The sequence below is a fragment of the Mustela lutreola genome, chromosome 8 (genome assembly GCF_030435805.1).
Source record: "Mustela lutreola isolate mMusLut2 chromosome 8, mMusLut2.pri, whole genome shotgun sequence".
Lineage (NCBI taxonomy): Eukaryota > Metazoa > Chordata > Mammalia > Carnivora > Mustelidae > Mustela > Mustela lutreola.
Window position 1 is genome coordinate 3,505,688 of NC_081297.1, and position 23,596 is coordinate 3,529,283.

The window sequence follows — 23,596 nt, forward strand, 5'->3', positions numbered from 1 at the left end:
GGTGCGCCTTCGTAGGCCAGTGGGAGGACACCAGAGAACAAGACCCGAGCCGAGAAATTAAAATCAGCCTCGGTCACAGGCCCTGTACCATGGATTAGAAAAACAAACAAACAAGAACATGTAAATCATCCGAAGACGCACTCACAGCAGCAGCAAAGACGGAACCAGGCTGGAGAACACACCTCGGAGACAGCCTTGCGCTGCCGGATATTACAATAACCAGAACGTGGGGCGGAGAGGGGCTCCTCCGGGACCCCCAGAACTGTGGACCAGGTGCAGAACACAGGTGACGAAGTCATCTTGGAAACATCCTGAAGCGCGTTGAAAGCTCTTGATAAGGGCGGCGGAACCTACAGCCAGGCCCAAACTCCCGCGGCTGGAGGGTGTCCGCAGGCTGCGCACCTCGCCCCGTGGGAAACCTGCCTCTGTTTCTCCCTCCCTTTGGAGGGATTAGAAAGTGCTTTGCTCCAGCCCTCCCCCCACACCGCTGGGCGAACTCCAGGAACCTAGCGTGTCCTTTGATTCTGAGTATCTGCCTCTCCCATCATTTTACGGATGCGCCCCCGGTGCCCGTGGAGGCCCACAGGTAAGGGATTTGGAGCAAGGTGTGGACCGGAGGCCTGCAGGGATGAATCCGTGACTGCACAAGAAAGCGCGGGTCCTGGGTTCCCAGGTTATGAGAGTCAAACCGCGCTGCAGGACACAGAATACTGAACTGGGAGGCTGTCAGGGCTGGGCCTCCGGCCACAGGGCAGGGCGGGTCGCCCAGGGCAAACCAGAGGACTCAGAAGGAGAAGAGACCCACCTGCTGGGGCCCGGGCAGTGGGCAGGCTCCGGGGGCCCCAGACCCCACCCACCCGTGATGCCACCAGGGGCCTGCATGCAGGGAGCCCGGCAGCAACTGGCAAGTAGGGACACTTGTCTGCACCGAATCCACCCTGGATGGGGGCGGCGGGCAGGGAGCAGGAGCGCAGGCGCGGCCACCTGTGCTTCGGAGGAGCTCCTGCGGGCTGTGATATTATCAAGTACACTAAAAATAATGAGATACATGAAGGTTTTAAAAATGCCTTGGAAAGAATAGAACATGTTGAAAGGAAGCGGAGTACGGTAAACCTGGGAAGAACGAAATCACTAAAAATGAAGTAACGTTTGCAGAGTTTCAAATCTCTTGGAGCGTCCGTGCTCAAAGCAGAAGGGGCCAACCGAGGCTTACCGCATTCCCCGCGCCCCGGCCCTGGGTCCCACAACCCCTACACCCACAAAACCTTCTCACAGCACAAAGCTGGAGGTGGGACAGGAGAACTTGGCAACATCCAAGAAATGACTGGGAAGCCTGTGCCTCCAGCCGCCGGGGGAGAGACCCGTCTCGCCGCGGGTCCTGCTCCCCAAGGTCAGGGGGCAGGTGTCACGCCGGGCCCCAGGTCTCCAGCTCCGGCTGCAGGACAATGAGGGCCAGACGGCCTTCGCCCTGAGGCCACGTCGGTGGGGAAGATGCCACGTTTAGTGCGTGTTCTGCTGACTCCATCCAAAACGTAACCGGTGTCCGATGCATGGAAAATACAAGTAGAGCCCAGACAGCGGTTAGGCCGACGTCCATTTTGCTCCGAATATTAAGGATTTTCAAAGGCCCCCCCCCCATTCTCTCCGTTACTCTCTTGCCTCTTTTTTTAACACAATGTTAGGTCAAGGGGAAGATTCCTCTGAAAAACAGGTGCTTCTGTCCTTCCGGTCGGGTCTGCTGTTAAAATATACGAAAGACAACACGGCTCAAGAGCAGAACAGGCCTCACAGCGAGTTCTCACCTCATCATCGAACTTGTGCTAACGAGGGGCCGGGGAGGAGTCTCCAGCCGCCAGTGAGAGTGGACGCGGGGCCTGCACGGGAGCCCGCGATCCGGGAGTCGGGGAGCTGGAGGAGAAGGTCACGTCCCAAGGGCGAACTCAGCGTGCTGTAACCCCGGGAGATATGTCAGGAAGACAAATGAATTATATCAAATTCAAGCCCAGAAAGAGCTGATGCTGGCAGAAAAGCATTGATAATGGGGAAAGTGTGATTAAAAAGAAAGAAAGAAGGAACTCAAGCTTTTTCGGCTACATGACAAAGCTAAAGGAAAAAGAGGGGGAAAAAGGTGATCCGTTCCTCGGGGCAGACACGATGTCAGAGGACGCAGTGAGGTTGCTCGGTCTCAAGGACTATGAGACAAAGTTGATTCATTCTTCTTCTCTATGAGCAACAACTATTTAATGACCAAACGATAGCCTGAAAGCAGGGCCTGACCTGGATGTGAGCCCTTGCTGTGCTGTTCTGTTTCCTACCTTATGCGTCAACTTGGTTAACTTCTGAACATTGGGTTTTTACCCCATAATTTTGTGGTGGCTGTTGTTGGTATTAAACCAGACTATTCCATGAGATTGTCGTGGGGAAGAAAATTCATATCTAACAGCTCCTGGTGGCAATGAACAGTGTGGGGTTATCAATGCTATCTATCCTGCTGTCATCCTTGTGCGGAAGCTCATTCTTTAAATGCCGCACACCGGCTCCCGGACTGTCCGTGGGAACTCAGGCTCGGGTTCCATAGGGAGAACACTTCACTTAAGGCAGATTTTATGTATTTATAAAATTTCCCTTGTAACACTAGATAATTATAGCTGTTATTGCCAAACTAGTTATAATAATCATTTCTGAAGTCACGCAGAGAAGGAAAAACACGAAAGTGTGCATTTTTATTTTCAAAGGGCAAATTTAAAGAATCTACCATATGCCAACAGAGAAACTTGAGAATGATCTTAGGATACCTTCAGGGCTTTTTCCTAAGGAGCATAAAAAGGAAAGCAGGGAGCAGACATTATTCTGTCATGGTTATAGGATCAATCCATCTAAAGTCACTTTCTTTTTTTTGTAATGTAGAACTCCCCAAGTTCGAGAAGATGCTATAGACATTGAATATCTTCCTTTTTTTCTCCTTAAAAATTCATTTCACCTTTACGTGCCAATGTTGAAGCACATTATTAACTTGTAGAACAAAATCATGCAAAGAGTTTTGATGAATGCAACCTTTTCAAACAGACTGTCAGTTTCCGGCACGATGCTGCGAAGCGATGTGTTCGTTCTGTCTTCTCTGCATTCATGTCAGCGATCTGATAAAAATATGGAAGGCTGGCTTTACCAAACATGGGAGTTATTTAAAAAAAAAAAAAACTGTGCTAAGTAATATTCTGAGAACCATTGTGACCTTAATGGTTTAAAATTGTCTGATTAAATGTGAAAAATGTAATGATTAATGAGGGGGAAATCTGCCATTTTTCCATCCCAGAAAATGTTGTCATTTAAATCAAGGGAAACAAAAAAAGATATTTTAAAGATCCAGACTGTTTCTGAAAAAATTATGATGAGGTCCAGTAGGCAGGAACACGTTAAGCGCGATGAAAGACAACACAGACGGGAAGTTTGACTTACTATTACGATATGCGAGTCATTATGTGTTATTTGGAAAGTCATCAGGAAAAGAACATATTTTTGCTGATATTGTCTCTTGAAGACTTAGAATTTTAAATGGAGCTGATGTAGTAAACACTTTTTAATTTTTGGATGTCAAAAACACATTCCTGATTTCTAGAAAAATATCTAAATTTTAGGGGGAGAATATGAATAAATGGAGAAACACAGAACCTTTACTTGAAGATTTGATTTTGTAAGATGTCAGTTTCCGTCAAATTTTTAATGCAAGCGTTCCCCCATTATCTCTTAATTGAGACTTAAAAAAAATTTTTTTGAGACAAGCTGCTCTTAAAATTTGTATAGAAGAATAAATGTGTACAGACAAATAATACAGTGTACAAACAGCCAGAGCATAGTAAGGGCTGGCCCTAGCAGCTACCACAGCACATTATAAGAAGAAAGATGGGGGTGCCTGGGCCACTCAGTGGGTTAGTGTCTGACTCTTGGTTTTGGCCCAGGTCATGACCTCAGGGTCACTGGATCCAGCCCTGCACTGGGCATGGAGCCTGCTTAAGATTCTCACTCTCAGAGCCCCTGGGTGGTTCAGTGGGTTAAGCCTCTGACTGTGGCTCAGGACATGGTCTCAGGGTCCTGGGATTGAGCCCCACATCAAGCCCCGCATCGGGCTCTCTGCTCAGCAGGGAACCCGCTTCCCCTGCCCCCGCATGCCTCTCTGCCTACTTGTGATCACCCTCAGTCAAATAAATAAATAAAATCTTAAAAAAAAACAAACCAAAAAAGATTCCCATTCTCTCTCTCCCTCTGTGTCTCCCCACCATGCACTTCCTCTCTCAAAAATTAATTAATTAATTAATTAATTAATTAAGAAAACCATTCAAGCAGTGTATTTAACTTTGGGACACATGAGTAGGTTGGTCAATCTATTTGAGACAGAATCATGTGTTCCAAGAAACTGGAATATTACAGAAATGGCAGCATTAAGTCAATTAAAAATATCTTAAAAAATTGTTGAGTTGATTGGTTATTCATTAAGAAATACAATTCCCAGCCTCTGGCAAAGCGCTGTGTGTATGCACACACACACACCTTATTCTGGAGACAAATACCAAAGATAAAACTCAAGTTTGAAATTTGTAAGAAATATAGAATATACATTTATGATTTTTTAAATGAAGAAGTTCTTAAAGTGACAGGAAATAAAAACGTGTGTGTATACACACACACACACACACACACACACACATATATATATGAAAACTCTGATATATTTCACTAAGTTAAAAGTTGAAAAAAGGTAGAATAATCAAGGTTAAAATCAAGTATCAACACTGTTGGACAATTTGTATACAAGATAAAGAGTTGTTGCAAATGTAAATTTTTTTTCCAACAAATAATATCTTCTAAAAGTAGAATGAGGGGAAAAAACCACACAACTTTAAAATACCAAGTTTAGGTTGTTATATGGAGAAGTGGGTATTTTTGTAGACTGTGCAGAGGTCATAAATCAGTACAGCATTAGGAGATGACATGTCTGGTCTGCTCTTCCCCGGTGTCATAGGAGAATGCCAGGAAGGAGAAAGCAATATTAGAATGTTGTAGTATTAGTTCAAAATCCACAAAAAAAATTGGGTTGAAAAAATAGCTTTAGTAGATACATTTCAAATCTGAAATGTGTATACACGATCACCCAATATCTGTTTCACAAGAATTTTCCCACATTTACCCCAAGAAACATTTGGTAATAGTCTCAAAAGACATTTACACAGATGTACATTTCCGTAATCACAAAACATTGAAAAGAGCTTTCAAAGTTCATCACAAGTAAGTGTCGGAAAAGAATCTGCTGTGGAGGACTGCTCAGTGAGTGAAACATAGGGGTGTGTTTGCATGGACTCCTAGATGTAGTGAAATTAAACATCATGGAGAGGTGAAAAGCCAAGTGTAGGACTTTCCTGCCCAGCGGGCAGGAGCTGGAAATGCTCACTACCATCTTCACCAGAAAAACACTGACAAATAATCAACCACCGCCCCCAGATCCATCAGAGCATAGAGGTCCCGGGAAAGCAGTGGCTCCAAACTGGAGGGACACGAGAATCTGGGCATTCCAGATCTCTCGAATCATGGGTGATTCGTTTCCTTGTCTGGTTGCAAAACTTTTCCAACCCACTAAGCATCATGGAATGCTTCCCCTAACAAGCCCTGTGCCCAGCCGCCCCCGTGCATCTCCTTGCACGAACTGACATATCTCCATGTAGGAAAATGCTTATGGAGATTTATTTGTTGTCAAGAAATCAGGAGAACGATGTCCGGGGGCAGCGACTACCATCTGCCGCCCAGTCAAAGGGCCAACGCCTCACTTCTTAGAACATTTGTTTGTTCTGTCGTCATTCCTGTGGCTTTTCACAAGCAACTTCTGACAAGTAAATTATTGATAAATTGCTGACACACTTGGGAATGAATTTATTAAAGTTCACAGACAAGTGGAAACTCACAGAAAAGATGAGAGTGCCACAAGATTTGGGGTGAAGGAGTCGTTTTGTCTCTGTGAACTAGCGAGGAACAAGTCAGGACATCCTCTGCCTTCTCTTCCTATCACGAAGCAGGTGTCTCCTATCTCGATTTCCTTCCTACTTCCCGAAACCGTCGAGGAGGTGTCTTAGGGGTCAGGCACGAAAGGAGTGTGGGCTTTATCCTCAGACACACCACAATGGAAATGCAGGCAACTCTTGTAGTCGCTGCAGGCGAGGCACCTGCCTTTCCCAGTCTGGGGCCCTGGTCCCTCTGCTCCCACCGTGGAATGACATGGGGGCCTGGTGATCACTTTGAGTAGGTGTTTGCAGTGCATAGCTCATGATATGTGCTTACAAAAATCAACCTTAATGACCTAGTGGTACCATTTGCATTTCTATACCCAGCTATGGATGTCAGCACCTGCTCTTACAGATGCCCAGTAGAAGTCTTCATGAAGTTACCACCCAGACTCCTCCCATTCGAGGAAAAGACGTCCTCATTTCAAACACATTTATTCTAATGACTTTACCATTACTTGTCTTGATGCAGAGTTGCCTGGGGGCTCCACTTCACACAAGTTCACAAGCAAGTCTGAAGCCCTACGTCTCAATGATTCTTCAGTTGCATCTGAAGTGTATTTTACATGATTACTTATGGACTTACATATACGTCAGTCTAGACAGGACTGAACACGATGCACTCCTTAAAGTCTGAGAACCACCAAAGTGTGGGGCATCTGGGGTAGCATTAAACCGAGAGTCATTTCCCCTGTGATGGCATCCTGGCCAGGAAGGCAGCCAGGAGAGTAGTTAATGGTGTCCCTAGAGCACTGGCTCCCTGGTGCCCACAATGGCTTCATCATCCTCACAAAATTCTGGTGCTGTCTGTCCAGTTGCCTCAGTGGCCCTGGGCAACACATGTGAAATACAGAGCTGATTGTAAAAATATGTCTTTATCCTACAAGAAAACATATGAAAGAATAAAATGAAATGAAACAGTGGGAAATGGGCAGCTCAGGAAAAGAGCAATTTCCTCATGAAAAGGGTTCACCTCAACTTGCCCCAATTTTTCTAGACAAATTCCATTAAAGTTGGCCAGAACAAAATGACTTTAAATCACAAAATAGCATGGTAGTATGGTTTTAAATGAAAACTCTCATTGCCAGTTAAAAACAAAACTGAAAAGTTTCTTATGTGATACTTCCATAAAAGAAAAGGAGAGAGAGAGAGAGATTGCCTATTTAAAGGACATCATGTCCTACAGAACTCTAGAGGGGTGTCGGAGAAGAGTTCGCAGGATTTGCTAACACTGTGTCCTAAAAGCTATTTTGTCTTAATACAGTCAACAAGCTTGAAGAGGACGTTTTCCCTGAATACAGGTTTCAAGAGACCCCAATGCTGCTGCATGTGCGAAGGTGTCCTCTTCCTGAAATGCAGCTCTGTCCTTGGACCCCTTCTCCTTGTATCGAGGCCCCTTCTGTGTTTATGTTGCCTTCTTCTGTGATTTCCCCTGGTATTGTTTTCCTGGGCCCCAGTTCGCGAGTGGACTTCATTCCTGTTAGAAGCATCGATTTAAATATCCAGATTCTGTCCATGCGTTCTGTACGCTTCACCATTAAAAAACAAGTAACAGGGGCGCCTGGGTGGCTCAGTGGGTTAAGCCTCTGCCTTTGGCTCAGGTCATGATCCCAGGGTCCTGGAATCGAGCCCCACATTGGGATCTCTGCTAGGCAGGGAGCCTGCTTCCTCCTCTCTCTCTCTGCCTGCCTCTCTGCCTACTTGGATCTCTGTCTGTCAAATAAATAAATAAATAAATAAATAAATAAATAAATAAATCTTAAAAAAAAAATGACAGACCTTTGTTACTTTGCTTTAAAAGCATTGCAGAGCAATGGCTCTTTTTAACTAAATGATGACATCATTTGTGATCACCTTCATGCCCTCATTCTAGTTTAAAGCTCATATTTCATAGTTTTTGCCCAAAACCTTGTTGTTGATCTCTGATCTTGAAGTGACACTTGTTTACTCATTTCTTAAGTTTTCACTTACACAATCAATGGGTTGTTTTTCTCCCCTGAAGGGGAAAATGAAGCATCACAATAGTTTCCTGTTTCTTTGCATCTTAAAGCTTAATTTGATATAAAATGTCTTTAAGGAAATATTTTTTAATGATTTTTTTTAATTTGACAGACAGAGATCACAAGTAGGTAGAGAGGCAGGCAGAGAGAGAGGAGGAAGCAGGGTCCCCGCTGAGCAGAGAGCCCGATGCGGGGCTCGATCCCAGGACCTTGAGATCATGACCTGAGCCAAAGGCAGAGGCTTTAACCCACTGAACCACCCAGGTGCCCCATGTTTTTTTAATTATTTTGATAGGATTCAAGACCTTGATGCTGGATCCTCCCACTGCATGTAGAATTCTACTATTTATATACCCTTGCCTGCGTGAAACACTATCTGTTCTGCTTTCCTGGTTATTAAATTCGTATTAAAACTTCTGGTCTTGGGGTGCTCGTACGCCACACAGAATGAAGAAGATAATGTTCGTGATTTGTGGTCTATGAAGCAAAGAATAGTTTTCTCACTTGATTAAATGCTGAAGAAAAGTTAAGGTACTTAATAGGCTGCAAGCACCATTTAGTTCTTCACATGCTGCTGGTGTGGGCAGCGTTAACCATGTTTTAATATGCAAAAAAGATAAAATACAATAAAATAATTTCAAATAATCTGGGCCCCATTCTGCACCCAGGTAGGGGTGTGTATGTTTGGGCGGAAAGGAAGAAGAAGGAGCAAGGTGGAAAAAATTTGTTCTTAGAAATAATTTTTCTTTCGAGTCATTTCTCCAAAAATTTCCTTCTCCCATATGTAATTTCCGCAAGAAATTTGTGTAACCGTGCAAGAAGTTAATTCCAAGGACCAACTTCCTACATTTATGGTTCTATTGAGCAAATCCCACACTGCTGTGGGTGATTTTTAAGAGATAAACCGAGTCTGTGCGACTTGTTCATCATACAATGCGGTGGCTGGTGGACGCCAAGGCAGAGTGACGGTCTAACGGTGAAAACTGCTGTAAATAAAACAAGTGTCTCACAAAGTCATAGCTAAGAAGTGGCTTGAGAGCGGTGTAGACATTCCTCAGTTCACTGAGGCAACGGACCTGCAACCCACCCCCCCACCCCCCACCAGGTCCTTCCAACAATAATCCTGGGATTGTAAATTATTTCCAAAATCTGGTCTTGGGTTGTTACTATTTCATCAATGGCGTCATTGTGCTGAACGGTTAGCTCGTTTGATTCAAGACCGTCTGGAGGTTTGATAACCCCAAGAGCCGGCCAACCCACAGACAGTGTTGACGAAGACGGATAAACAGGGCCCAGAAAAGCATGGCACTGATCACAGCGGAAACCACGAATAAGAACGTGACATGAACCAAAGTCAAGTTTTCCCCAAACCTAAAAAAGAGTTCTAAGCAGTGACATGGTGAGAATAATAAGTAAAAACAGATTTTCCTGGTAAATAAGCATACGGGGTTGGTTTCGATTACAGCATCACCTAAATGACAGAGTAACCTCAAATATATCTGATCACACAATTAAAAATCCAAGGGAAATGAACTGAACTTGAAGTTATCTTCACGTAAAATAGAACCAATATTCCACAAGAGACGTGCACTGGTAATGAATGAGAATTCTAAAGCCTCTTGAGGCTGATGCAAACCATTTAAAGTATGAAAATATTATTTGTGTGTGTGTGTGTGTGTGTGTGTGTGTACACACATATGCTCCATTTCTCTGGGGAACCCGACTACTTCAGACACAGGGGTTTTCACTAATAAACCTTAGACACAAGATGTGTCAAGAAGACCGGTTCAGGAAACACTACTATGTGTGGAGATGAGTGAGAAGCGTCATTCGACGTGTAGTTAGAATCCACCTTCCAACTTCCCAGTGCGAAGAATCACAAACCAACCAAATGTACTCATATAAGTAAACTGGTCACAAGGTTGGGTTTATCTTAGGAGTGTCAAGGTCCTGTCCTTTGGCAAGAATGTCAGGATATAGTTTAACCATCTCCTAGAGCAGGTGCCCCTTCTCTGTCACTGTGTCACCATCTGCTCCTCTGTTTTCCCTGGTAGGAACCTCCCCCACGAGATGAGGGCATCTTGTCTCTATTCAGGAGATGGGGCACCTGCTGCCCCAGCCATAGTCTCTCAACTCTGGGTGTGGGATGCAAAGCAGAGGCAGGAGAGACCGGGTGTCCTCCCATGGTCAGTGAAGAGCCGACTCGCCATCTCGAATTGCCAGTATGTTCCGGTCACTTCAGCAGGAGCTATTTCTGGGACGAAAAGCAAGGTTGACCAAGGCCTGATATCTGCTCCCAAACTGGCTGCAGGGAGATACCAGAGCACCTGCTCCTGGTGGGAAGCACCACCACCCATGCAGCTACCCAGTTAGAGAGCGAGACCCGCCTTCCAGGACCCCAAGGCCACTGCCCGTCGGCATCACGACCTCCTTACCCGTGTCCTGCTCCCTCCTGCTCCCCTCCGCAGCTGGGTGACGGCCATGACCCTCTGGTCTCGTCTTTATTATCCGCGGCTCATCTGCTTCATGACAGACATCATTTCCCCTATCTCTCCTCGGCTGGAAGTGCCCCCCGGGCCCTCCGCTGCCGTCAGGAGCAAGCCCCCGTCCCAACCACCTGGCCACCACACGGCAGCCCTCCAGGCAGTGACCCCTTAGAGGGTCACGTATCTCTTTTCTCCCAGAAGCCCTCCTGTCTCCAGTGGCCCCTTCTTTATCCACCAAACTGCCTCTCACCGCCGACTGTTCCGTTTAAAGTCACCTTCTGTGGAAAGCTGCTCCTGGCAACAAACTGCTTCCGCTCAGGAAGCACAGGAGGTGCTGGACAGATGTGCGGGTGTTAGAGCCTCTCAGCAGATGGGAACGGGTGTGGGGGGGGAGCCTTCCCAGGACCGCAGCGCAATCTTTGCTTCTAAGGCTTGTTCCATCGCTACTACTCTGACCTCTGTGTCCCGATGTCGGGGTAATACCTCTGTGTTCCTATTTCCACTTTCTGCCATGTCTGTCGGACTGAAAATAAGCATTACTACGAGTGGGACTCCTTTCTTCAAGAAACACAGTTTTCCGGCATCATTTTAAGTGCTGAATCCCAAATCCCATGGGTAGCTCCTACCACCAACGGGCACAGAAGTAAAAGACGATCAAGACAGTGCGGAAACCCAGTCCCGGGGGTGCTCAGACACTGGTAACGGACAGAACTCAGAGTCTAACCTAATTGATGCACTTTTAGAACATTATTCCCACGGAACTTCCTTATCTCAAAATTACAGTCTGTATTTCCTTAACACAGTGAGAGATCACGCGAAATAATTGGTCCTCTGCTACATTATCAAAATACCATGCTGAAGATAAACCACCCATCAAAGAGGTAATTAAGACCTAAATCTAAGTGTATTCAATTACCTCTCTACGCTGCTTTTGTAATTCTGGGAATTTTGCCCCAAGAACGAGTGAAAGTTCAGCTCAGATTTTCCCTAGGGAACAGTCGCTATGAATACGTGCACCCTCACCTTCCCCCAAACCTCCAGCCGAGCCACAGATGTGCAGGGCTCCTGGAGGGGACGCCGAGGAGTCTCCCCCCACGTGCCGACAGGCGGGTCTGTACCAGCAACCGCTCCCAGTGTCTGCTCAGCGGCCGATCGTGTTAAGTGGAAAACAATTACAGTGCCTCCATCTCTAATGTAGGAAACTAATGACAAGGAAAGACAGCAGGCATCGGGGATTATGTTTGTAGGAAGGGACAGCCAGATTGTTCCGTGATTCTTAAATCATAATGAAATTGATGAGGGGTGAACCTCCTAAGAGTTGGCACGATGAAGCTAAAAGTTAGGAAATCTAATTCTCATTTCTTACTTACGGCTTCGTTGTTTGTGCTTTCAGATCGACAGTCATCGGGTAGAATAACTACTGTTGCTTGAAGGAGTTACTGGGGAAAACAAAATCTGAAGATTGCTCCAAACACTTCTTAAATCTAAAGGCCAATCGTTCTGTTAGGTTTAGAAGAGAAGCAGCAGAAATTCTCTTTAAGAATGCACACACTTTGCTGAGAGAGAGCGATCAGAGCAATGCTTTCTTGTTGTAAATAAATGATGAGAACGTACCTGAGATTAGCTCATTTTAATGCTCATAATAGAAGGACACAAAGATTAGACATAAACTTGCTTTTTAAACGGTTTTTGTCTGAGTATAAGGGTAATTTCTATTCATTGTAGGAAATCTGTAACGTACAGAAATTGCAAACAGGAGCATTTCTGTCTCTGAGCTTTCTGCTGGTCCTTTTTGCTGCGTGTTATGTCTATATGCTTTTAAACAAAAGCACATCCAGATTCCACCTCCAGTTTGGGTCTGCTTACATTGACAGTAGACATTCCTCTGCGTAATTGTTTCAACACAAGACAGACACACTGGCTGCATTCAACTTCCTGGAAAAGAAGAGTCTGGAAAATCTTAGATCACAGTCACTACAATGCAAAAACATGTTTTGAGATTTTTAGATGAATGTTAGATGTTTTTAATCATTACTCCCTTCATGAAGACTAACTACTGAACTGGACCCCCAACACCACCCCTTCTCCGCTCCCACATCTTGTGGCTGAGAACAGGTGCACGGGTATTGATGAACACAGAGCTGTAGCTTGTATTTGGTCTTGAGTCTGCCCTGCACTTGCTGTCAGTCTACTTTCTTCACCCTGGTCTCTCCTCCCCCCCATCACCAGTGCACTGTGTACTCTGACTTTCCAGCAATGCTCTGCGTTTATCTAAAGTCTCACTGGCCATTTCTCAGCGAACTCTGGCTCCCCTAATAGAAGAGCCAGCCAGGCTTAGAGCTCCCAAATAGAGGGAGCAGTATTGGAGGGAAAATCTCCACCAAGGAAAGAGCACGGACCTCATGGCCTGGCCATTCTGTGGTTGTGTTCGCTCCCTTTTTGAGGATTTCACACCATCAGCCCCCACCCACCTGGCTAGCCTCAGACACAGTCACTGCCCTTTACCACGTGGCCCAAGCAGGACACAAACACTGGCTTCCCCATGAAGGAGGCATTCTTGACAGGTTCAGGCTAGAGAAGAGAAGTTAAGTCAGAGAAGCTTACAAATCGACAACAGCACCACTGGCCTCCGGGTCTCTGAGGCCCAGGCCACCCTCAGTCACGAAGCAAGAGTGGCTGTGATGTGGCCAGGAGCAGGGATGCAGAGAAGATTCTGCCCTTGCAACCCAGTGCACAGGTCTTGCCCCGGGCTGAGGCTGTCCAGGCAGCAGGCAGACCCTGTCCCCATCACAAGCCCTCGCGCAACATGAAGCATGGGTGTCTATTGTTCAGAGTGCACTGGGCGGAGACAGAATGGGGCTGCAGGCAGTGAAATGGCCGCTGAGAGCCAAAGGAGAGCAAGGACACTGGGAAGAAGCCACCAGTTCCCAGAATTACAGAGCACACAGGTAGGAGTGACCCCACGGCGGGCTGACTGTGTGTGAGGATGACAATGCAGCAGCAACACCTGGCCTGCTTAGAGCTCAGTGATGGACTGACCCACCCTGCATCCCATGAAGGTCTAACGTGCTCACGCTCATGCTCATTCTACGGCACAGAGGGCACTTTCCAGCTGCAGCTCCTCTTCCATACAGATGCCTGCATGTCAGCTAAATACTAAAAGACTCTCTCAAAAACAGACCAAGGGAAAGAAAGAAAGAAAGAAAGAAAGAAAGAAAGAAAGAAAGAAAGGGAGAGAGAGAAAGAGAGAGAGAGAGAAAAGAAAGAAAACTAATTGTTAAGAGAAAAATCAATCCATAGAAGCAGGTACAGAAGTGACCCAGCTATTAGAACTGTTAGATGAGGAGCCTGCAAGGGATGGCTGGCGTGTGAATCGAGCTAGTGGAAAGGTAGATGCACGAAGAGATGATGATTGTCAATGGGGAGATGGAAATTAAAACAAAACAACAACAACAAAAACCACAAAAATCAATTCCTGGAGAAAAAAAAAAAAAAAAACCCTACCTCATTTGGGAAATAATATATTTATTTAACAGATTGAAATCAGAACTGGTTTTAAGGCCATGCATATAGGTTCAGTTAATTTTCAATGACAGTATAAGCCAGTTCAGTGGGAAGATAGCCTTTCAACAAATGTTCCTTAAAAAACAAACAAACAACAAACAAAAAACTGGACATTCCTATGCCAAAAAGATAACCTTCAGTTTTCATCTTTTGTCTGTGAAACACCAGCAGTTGGCTTCATGTGTGATAGAGATAGACTGTTTGCTGAGGAAAAGGCAAAGATGCTTGCTTTCAACACTTCTAATCAATATTATAGGAGGTTTTAGTCAGTATAATAAGATGGGGGAAAAAGAGAAATAATAGTCATGTAGATTTAAAATAATGAAATTATTTTTGTTTGCAGACAACATGATCATCTATGTAAGAAATCCCAAACAGGGATGTCTGGGTAGCTCGGTCACTTATGTGTTGTAATTTGGCTCAGGTCGTGATCTCAGGATCCTGGGACTGAGCCCTGTGTTGGCCTCCTAAAAAAAATCTTAAAAAAAAGAAAGAAGGAAATCCCAAAGATTTTATAAAATAAGTTACTGGAACTAACATATGAGCTTCTCAGGGTCATTGGCTATATGGCCAATATAAAAATTGTATTTCTATAGACTAGCAAGGAAAAATAAGAAATAGAAATTTGAAGAATATCATTTGTAATAACTTAAAACATGAAATATTAAGGGGTTTACTTAAGAAAATATTTCTGGATTCATGTATTGAGAACTATAAATATTGGTGAAAGCAATTAGTGCCTCATAAATTAATGGACAGGTAAGCCATGATCATTGATTGAAATAAATATTTTAAGAATCAATTCTCTTCCATTTTTTTAAATTTAGCAGGTTTTGTCATTAAATATTTTCATTGTTTCTATTTTTATTATTTTAATTTTTTTATCACAAGTATACTCTTTTATCTCCGTCCCCTGTTCCCCCGTTCCCTCCCCTCCTCCCCCCGGTGACCATCAGTGTGTTTGCTGCTTCTCTCTCTCTCTGCCTCTCTCTCTGTTGTCTCTTTTTCCCTTTGTTTATTTGTTTTATTTCTTGAATTCCACATATGAGTGAAATCATATGATATTTGTCTTTCTCTGACTTATTTCTCTCAGAGTTATATGCTCTAGTTCCAACACATCATTGCAAATGGCAATATTTCATTCTTTTTATGGCTGAATGATAGTCCATTGTGTGTATATATATATACACCACTTCTTCTCTATCCATCAGTTGATGGACACTGGGGTGCTTCCATCATTTGGCTATTGTAGATAATGCTGCCATCTCCCCAAATTTTTATGTACACTTTAAGTTTTCAAGAAAAGTCTTAGCAGACTGTTTTGGTAGAAGTCAACACATTGAGCCTAACGTCCTTTCATAAAAGTACAATACTTGAAATAGTCATTTCCCATTGATTTCCATGTTACTGCTTTCTTAATTATGTACTTACGGTTTAAAAGACATGATGCTCAATTTGATTAGAATTTCTGATTTCCCATTGCTAATCTGGTCAATGTTGTTGTATCTTAGGACCTATCTCGGAGCTGGGTACCCTCTGTAACTCCTCAGTGACCAGTGAATATACTCCTGTATTTACAGCTCTCTTTGCACTGACCTGAGTCTACACGGGCCTCATACTGTTGACAGCTATCCATCAGCCTCCATTCCTGTGAAAATGCACACGGGAGTTCTCAATCCAGACTAACATGTCTTCTATCTTGCTCATGCATTTGCTTCTCTTTTGAATACATTGATTAACACCCTCACTTATCCCAATCCTACCCATCCTTTAAAGCTTAGTTCAAGGTTAAGTGCTTTCAAAAAGCTCTGTCCCTAATACGTCCACAGCACTTCTGACGGCAAGCCCACAGCTCCACACCTTCCCAAGTATTTGCTGAAGTGACGGCACAGTGTACTTGGATGAACTTGTTCAGGAAAGAGCTGAACAGAATACAAAGAACAGAAAAAACTTTTCCTACATGTGAATGGCAGGATCCCAAGCACATAAGAACAGACAAAAAAGAAAAACAAAAAGCTGGTTATTTCATTCTCATTAACCAAAATTCTTCCGTTCCGACTGTATTCTCTAAACTCAGATTGATGGTGGTAAAAGGAAAATTTTTCTCTCCTTGAATTACTCAAAAAAAATACGTCAAAGTTGCTTTTTTACTTTGAGGGCTATTTTTAAAAGTTGACAAGAGACACTGTATCAAATGTTGAGCTTCAATCCTGAATTGGAGAAGGTTGTTAATAAAAAAAGAAAAATTCCTAGTGGCATAAAATAACTTATTGGGAAAGATTATATCTGTGTGGTAGAGGGAACATTTCAATAAAAACACATTCCTTTTATTGGATTGGTTATAACATGCTGTCTTTCTTTGTATTACCAACATAAATCTGGTTTTCCCATCAAAAGGAGGAGAGAATTGTCATTATTAATGGAAAAGAGCATCTAAAAGCTAGCTATTTCTACATTATCTATATTCGAGACTGACATTGTCTTCTTCAATCCTTAAAAATAAGTTATTTGTCTAGCTTAGCCCCTATGTGTATTTTTAACTTCCAAGATCTTTCAATACGTCACTCATTTTTCAAGACCAGCAATTTAAAAGAAATTCAGAATAACCCACAAGGGGAATCTTCTTTCCAAACCATAAATCTGAGCTACAGCTCAGATTACCCTAGGTTACAGTAACAGTATTTTTTTTTAATGTATGTTGATCTATTTGCAGGACGTCCAGGTAAAAGATCATACCATAGCCACAGGGGGATGTGGTCCAGGCAGTGAGAATCAGGAGCTTCCTATAAGCCACTCTTGTTGGGGGGTAAGACCTTTCCTGGAGAGCCTGTACGACTGATATCATCATATTTACAGCAACCGTCTTCCTTCCTTGCGCCCCGGAGAACAGACATAAGTGAAGCTATTTAGACTTATTTGATGTTCTAGGACTGCCTTTTAAATTTTGGGTTGCTGCCTCCTTGAATGCATGCTGAAATATACGGGCATATGGTTTACAGGGAATATGATGTTAGGATTCAAAATTCTGACATTAATAAAATGATACCAGACTTATTGGATGAGCTCAATAGTGGAGTGAGACGACAATGGACAGACAATGGACAAGACAGATTGACAGAATTTACCCAATTTCACAACAAAGAGGGGAAAAAAATCGGTCTCCAGAAGCTATGGGAAAATTCACAGAAAATTAACAATAGAGCTAAGATTTGTGTAACAGGCGTTATTGAAGGACAAAAAATGCTAGAAAAAAATAATGGTAAAAGACCCCCAGATTCGTCCAAAAATAAATAAATAAATGAATAAATAAATAAGCCTACAGAAGTAAGAGGTTGAAGTGAGTTCCAAATAGAATAAATCCAAAACATCTGTGCCAACACAGTTCATAATTAAATGCCAAGACAGTAACAGGAAACAAACAGAGAGAGCAGCCATAGAGAAATGACCTGTCACTTAAAGAGGACATGAACTCAAATGACAACCGAGTCCTTATTTCAACTAAGAAAAGCCTCGATGGGGAAGATGGTCACACTTGGAGATGTGTATTAATGATTTATGTGGGTTTTATAAAAATCTGGATATAGTGTAAAAGCTGGTGGGAACCATTCTTGACGTTGAGGATGACACGGGAAGACCGTGCGTCCCGGCGGGAGAACACGGCAGTGGAAAGGGCAGCCGTAACAGTGAGCTCTGCTCGTCCGTCTCTATCACTCTTCCCTTCAGTCTCTGCCGGCTCTGGCCACTAACGTCCTCAACAATTCTCCTCCTTCAAGAAACGTGATTCCGTTCCCAGGGACACCATCTTACTAACTTTCCAATCATCTCCACACCATTTACAAGGCATAATTTTTAATCTTCCTACAATTTCTGGTTGTCCTTTGTAGTTGCCTTTGCTTTTTGAACTTAGTTATTATGCATAAAGATACTATCTTCTCCCCTAAAATTCATTTACCCCTTTTTCAGATATTTATTGCTATTATGTGCAACTGATATTTACCGGACTATGTGAGAGATTGAAAAAAGGTATGAACTACTATGGATAATTTTTAGGAGTTTACAATAATCTCCTTAAAGAGAATACAATACTGAAATTCCAGGCAGTCCTAGGTAAATGAGAATGACGGTTCAGAGTATGTGTCTGGCATTGTGCTTTCTGCATTAAGTGTGCTCCATCAGAAGACACCAGATAGGTCTCTACTGACAAAATGTAAGCCACGGTAAAGCCCGGATCCATCACCGATGATGTCATCTGACCCCCAAACCAGCAGAAAGTGTTGTTTATTTCATGATCTCCTCTAAGGAAACAGAACAATAAAGTTGAATGGATACCAGTTTTTAAGTAGAATTAGAAAAAAATGAGGGAAATTTTAGAATATTTAACCTCAGTACAGAAAAATTCTGGAACTGCTTTAAAATAGTCATCAAGAAAGAAAGAAAAAAAAAGGTAAATAAAATAAAATAAAATAAAATGGTCATCAAGGGGGACGCAGTCTGTTAAGAGTTTCCCTTCAGCTCAGGTCATGACCTCGGGGTCCTGGGATCGAGCCTCACATCAGGCTCGCTGCCCGGCGGGGAGCCTGGTTCTCCCTCCCAGTCTGTGTGCTGGGTCTCTCTTACACACTCACTGTCTTTCAAACAAATAAATAAAATCTTTAAAATAAATGCAAGTCATCAAGTAAATAAACATTTTCATCAGCTTTGAATACTGTCCGTGATGTGGAGACGATCAGGTTGCCTGCTTACTTGGAGACTACCGGGATAGTTGACGTTTAAGGATTCTTTGGGGTGGCTCTTACCGTTTTAACCTGTGTCCCAGCGGAAGGAGTTGACCCTCCCAGCAGTCTAAAGACACGACAATCCCAGGTGGTATGAGACTCACAGCGCAAGCTAGCAGCTCCAGGCTAGAAAATCTTTACATTGACAAAAGTTTAACAAATTCATCTCGATGGGTTTTGCCATTTAACACAACTCAACATACATGTTCCTCTGGGACGTGGATGTTTGGGAGAATTACAGCCGTCGCGTGTTCTTCCGTGAAGTCTGTTCTCTCTGCACAGTGCGACGGAGGGACACGGAGGGCCCTGCAGCGTCTCTCCGGACCGCCTGGTTACAAGCCCTCAAACCACGCAGACTTCCTCCATTGCCCCTGGGAACTGGCGAAGCTCCAGCAGGACCCCCTTGCTGCTTCCGTGCCCGGCACCCCAGAAGCGTGCTCAGCCCAAGCGTCCAGACCACCGGAAACTCACACCCCTGGGGACCACCCTCCACCCTGGGGCGCCGGAGCTGATGGTGAGCGGAGCGGCTCCTGCCACCAGATGGGTCCCCTGGGGGCCACTCTGTACACTTCTCAGAAGTCAGGGAGGGCTGGGTCCTGCTCGTGGCAGTGACACTCCTACTTTGGTCTTTCCGGCTTGTCCAGGTCACCGTCCCGCATCCCTCTCTCCTGGTTTCCTCTGGTCTCAGTCGTGGCTTCCCATGAGCACCAGGAAGGGCCCAGAAAGGAGGTCACGGCAGATGAGCATGGGGCCCCGTGTCCACTGCTATGTCGGGGGGTGGCTTTGCTCAAGCAGGGCAGTGCAGCCCCTACAAATATTGCAAATGTGCTCTTGAGAATCTGCACAGGTTAGGGCATCAGAGCACCACCCTCTAGGTGCAAATGGTCTCCACAGGATTGTGTCCCCACCCAGGCTCTTAGCTCGCCATCCTATGTCCCAATCCAGGCCCAGTCTGTAGGCCTCCTCCATGTCCTGCAGAACATCACGCGGGGCCAGCCCTCAGATGACAGCAGCCCAGGATAACACAGAATATCAAGTGCCCTGAGTGACCTCATAAGAACTTGTTTGCTGCACAGTGGGAATAAAGCAGATGGAAATTACTGCAAATAATCAGAGACCCATCACAGTGAAACCTCAATGACGTTTTCTGTCGAAAGGTCTGCTGCGGGCTGAGACGTCTTATCTGACACAGAAGTGATAGATTCCGTCTTACTCTTCCTGCCACTAACACAATGAGGACAGTGCTCTATGGGCATCTTACGTTCAGGGAGTAACAAAAGAACTTGATGATATCGGCCCCCCTGCGGAATGATTCAGAACCAGTCAGGTTTGGGGGTGAGGGTTGCAGAGCCAGGAGCGTGCAAGGCTCCGGCAGAGATGTCGCTCCCACTTCAAGCCTGTGGCCTCAAGGGTTCTTCCGACAGCTGCTGACAAAATGGAAAACGTTCAGCCTGACGTGCTGGAGCCAACTTACAGCAGACCCCGAGGATCTTCTGGGGTCCTAAAAGAAGGACAGTGAACGGTAAACTCTCAGTTTGATCGGCAAGGTAGTCAGCTTTACAGAGGACTGAGCGATGGCAGATACGGGGTGGATGTGTACCCTGGGGAGTGAGACATGGTTTGGTCGGTGGGTCTGAGGTGTGGAAGGAGCCTGACGGCGCGTGGCCTCTTTTCTCTGCTACCCCGAGCAGGTGCAAGGCACGTGGCTTTAGGAGCAGAATGGCGTGATGGGAAAAATGACGACATCCAGCCTCGACTCACCAGAGTGCAGCAAGCTACTCTGCTGGGGGTCAACCCATCCCCCAGGGGCCAACCAACTCTGAGGCCCCAGAATGGCATTATCCCCGGAGGAGGTCTGACCAGCCTCCAGGCCATGTGGATGATATCCTGGAGGGGCGGGGTTTTCTCTGGGGAGACTGACTGCAGTCCCAGATAGGAGTCCCGCCCTTGCAGCCTGACCCGAGAGTGCTTGGTGAGTTCTGTGGGCTCCTTCCCAATGTCCCCTCAGACAGAGGAGTGGTGACAGTGTGCCTCTGGCTGTGATATGCACGTGGGTTCTCACACACATGACGCCTGCAGCCCTTCCGAGGAGAATGAAGGTGAACAGGGCATTAATGGCTCCCGTACAGTGTCCCATTCCCAAAGCTAGAATGAATGCATCCAGGAAGTAAGGATGTCCGTGGGACGGCCGCTCTTCCCGTCACTCTCCGTGACGGACCCACACTGACGTCTCCCCACCTCAGGTTTTCCCACTCTCTGCCACAACCTTCTCTAGAGACACAGGGGTCAGGCTCAGTCGGACACGACCAGGCTCATGGGCAGGGACTGCATCTCTGGAGGGCAGCTTGTGTGCACATGTGCACGCTCTGGGCTTGTTGTGCACACACAATCTGGGAGGGCATCCTGTCTGCATCTCAGTGTCCACGTGGATGAGACACCACTTTGCCAAGAGAAGTCACCTTTAAATGCATCCCCATACTGACTTTTCCCGGTAGCCTAATTTCACCACTCACCAAAATACCACCCAGTTTACCCACTCTGAGCCCAAGTCTTAACATTATGTCTCCTGGATGGAAAGAAATAAAAAATGATATTGTTACATTTCCGTCCATACTGTTGATCTACAATAAATCCCATGTTGCATATTTTAACCAGACAGGTTCATTCTTGTCTCCATTTCTTTCCAGCATCCCAGTTGATAGCTCTCCTGGGAATATTGCCAAATGGCTTATAATATGCTGTTGAGATGATACATGTATTATTAGGTAGGAAGAAGACAGAAGCTATGCTCCTTAAACATCAAAAGGGGTGGGCGACACAGGACTGGGAGTGGTAAGCGAATAAACACACGCGAAGTCAGCTGTAAACTATTGAAACATGGACGCAGTCCTGATGTTTCTGCAAAAGTATAAAACATGGTATTTCCATCATACTGGAAAGTAAAGCCAATAAATGCCACAAACAGTTTGTATAATTCAGTTGGTAAACCAACTGCACGGAGACGACTCAGAATCAGCCGGCAGCCTCTCGGGCTCGCTCGCGGTGGCCGCCCTGTATGAGGACCCCCAGCGACTGATAACCAGCCTGAGGCTGGAGTCTCCGTCATCCCCACCAGGGAGAGACACGCTTTCTAACGTGTGGTGGTTTCATCTGAGGACCTTGGGCTCTAACTGGCACGGAATTACACTGTCCTGCTCAGCCAAAGAAAAGTCGCCCAGATTTGCATTTGAGGTGGGGAGCAAAACTGAACCAGCTAGGCATGTGTGTCGCATCGGGAGTAGGGAAGAGGGGGACCAGAGGGGGGAATTATGCAGAGCAGCCCCTCCTGAAAGTCCGCGATGAAGCATTCCTCACGGATGAGTCACGTTCCCCTCACTTCCCACGTATCTCAGACCAAGATCAGGTGAAAACGGACTGTCTTCCTCTCTGCCACCCCTGGCCTTCTGCCGTCCTCTACTGTAAGCTGGTCATCCTGGGGGGAGGCACCTGCTCCCTGCAGTCTGGGATGACTTCTGAGTCTTCGGACGCTGGGCACTGTGCAGTAAGGTAATTCATGCGGTCCTCAGGGGCTGTGATTACCATTTAGATAAACCCCGTAGAAATGTGAGATGAGACAGACTCAAACCCCAGGTAAGAACTCCAGAGAAACCACCGAAGGATAGAGGCACTCCTGAACACTGCTGTAGAAAACAGAGCGTTCAGCACAGCGTTCATAAGGCTCAGTGATTTGAGTTATGAAGACAGTGTTGTCCATATTATAAGGGCATTTAACCATAGCTCCACACAAACTGTGCACCAAGCTAGAAGCATGCCCATTATCTATTTGTAAAATGGTATTAATTATGTGTAGCTTAACACAGAGTCACAGTAACTAAAATTCTACCAAAAGCATTTCTTTATGTGTGAAAACAGAGTCTGTACAGTGTGAAAAAGTATTAAAATAGCTGATGTTATTTATTAGTTTAAAAAAAGAATGACTGGATGAGATTATTTTCTACTGCATAACAATGAAACCGATGACAACGTGTTACTACTCATCACCCCTCCAAACTTCCAGAACCAGCGTGTGGTATCATTTTCACACCTTCTCATTAACCTGCTATTACTAACAGGTTCAGCTTCACTGTATGAAGATGAATTACAGCACCTGTAGCTAAGAAGTCAGGTGAATATGACCTACACAGACAGAGTTAGCGATCGAAGTTTTCAGGGGAAAAAGTATTTCAGAAGATGAACACAACATAGGAGCAATCGTCAAGCTTGGCATCCATCACGCATTTAGTTGTTACTACTTAAAATGTCTCCAAAAAAATGTGGAGCTAATTTTTCCAGCAGTTGAATCACTTACAGAAAGAAAAAAAAAATTCGCATCTGCACAGTTTCCTTGGTGAATGGTAATTTCTGTGAAAACTTTTATGGTCTTTAAGAAAAAAACAACTGTCCATTAAAAACGTAATATTTGTTTAACAAACAGGCCACATGCTAAATGACATTTTATAATGACTTTTGACTGTAAGGTTTGAATGTATAGTAGAGATGGCAATAAATAGCCCTTAGGCGTACTGAACTCACAATCTCGTTAGCAAACACACACACACACACACACACACACACACACACGGCCAGATTCAGTTATTTCCAACTGTACGGCATTCGAGGGTTTGTCTGTCTGTCCTCCATTCTGTGGGGTCTCCTCACCGTGTTCCACTGACCATTCCCTTTTG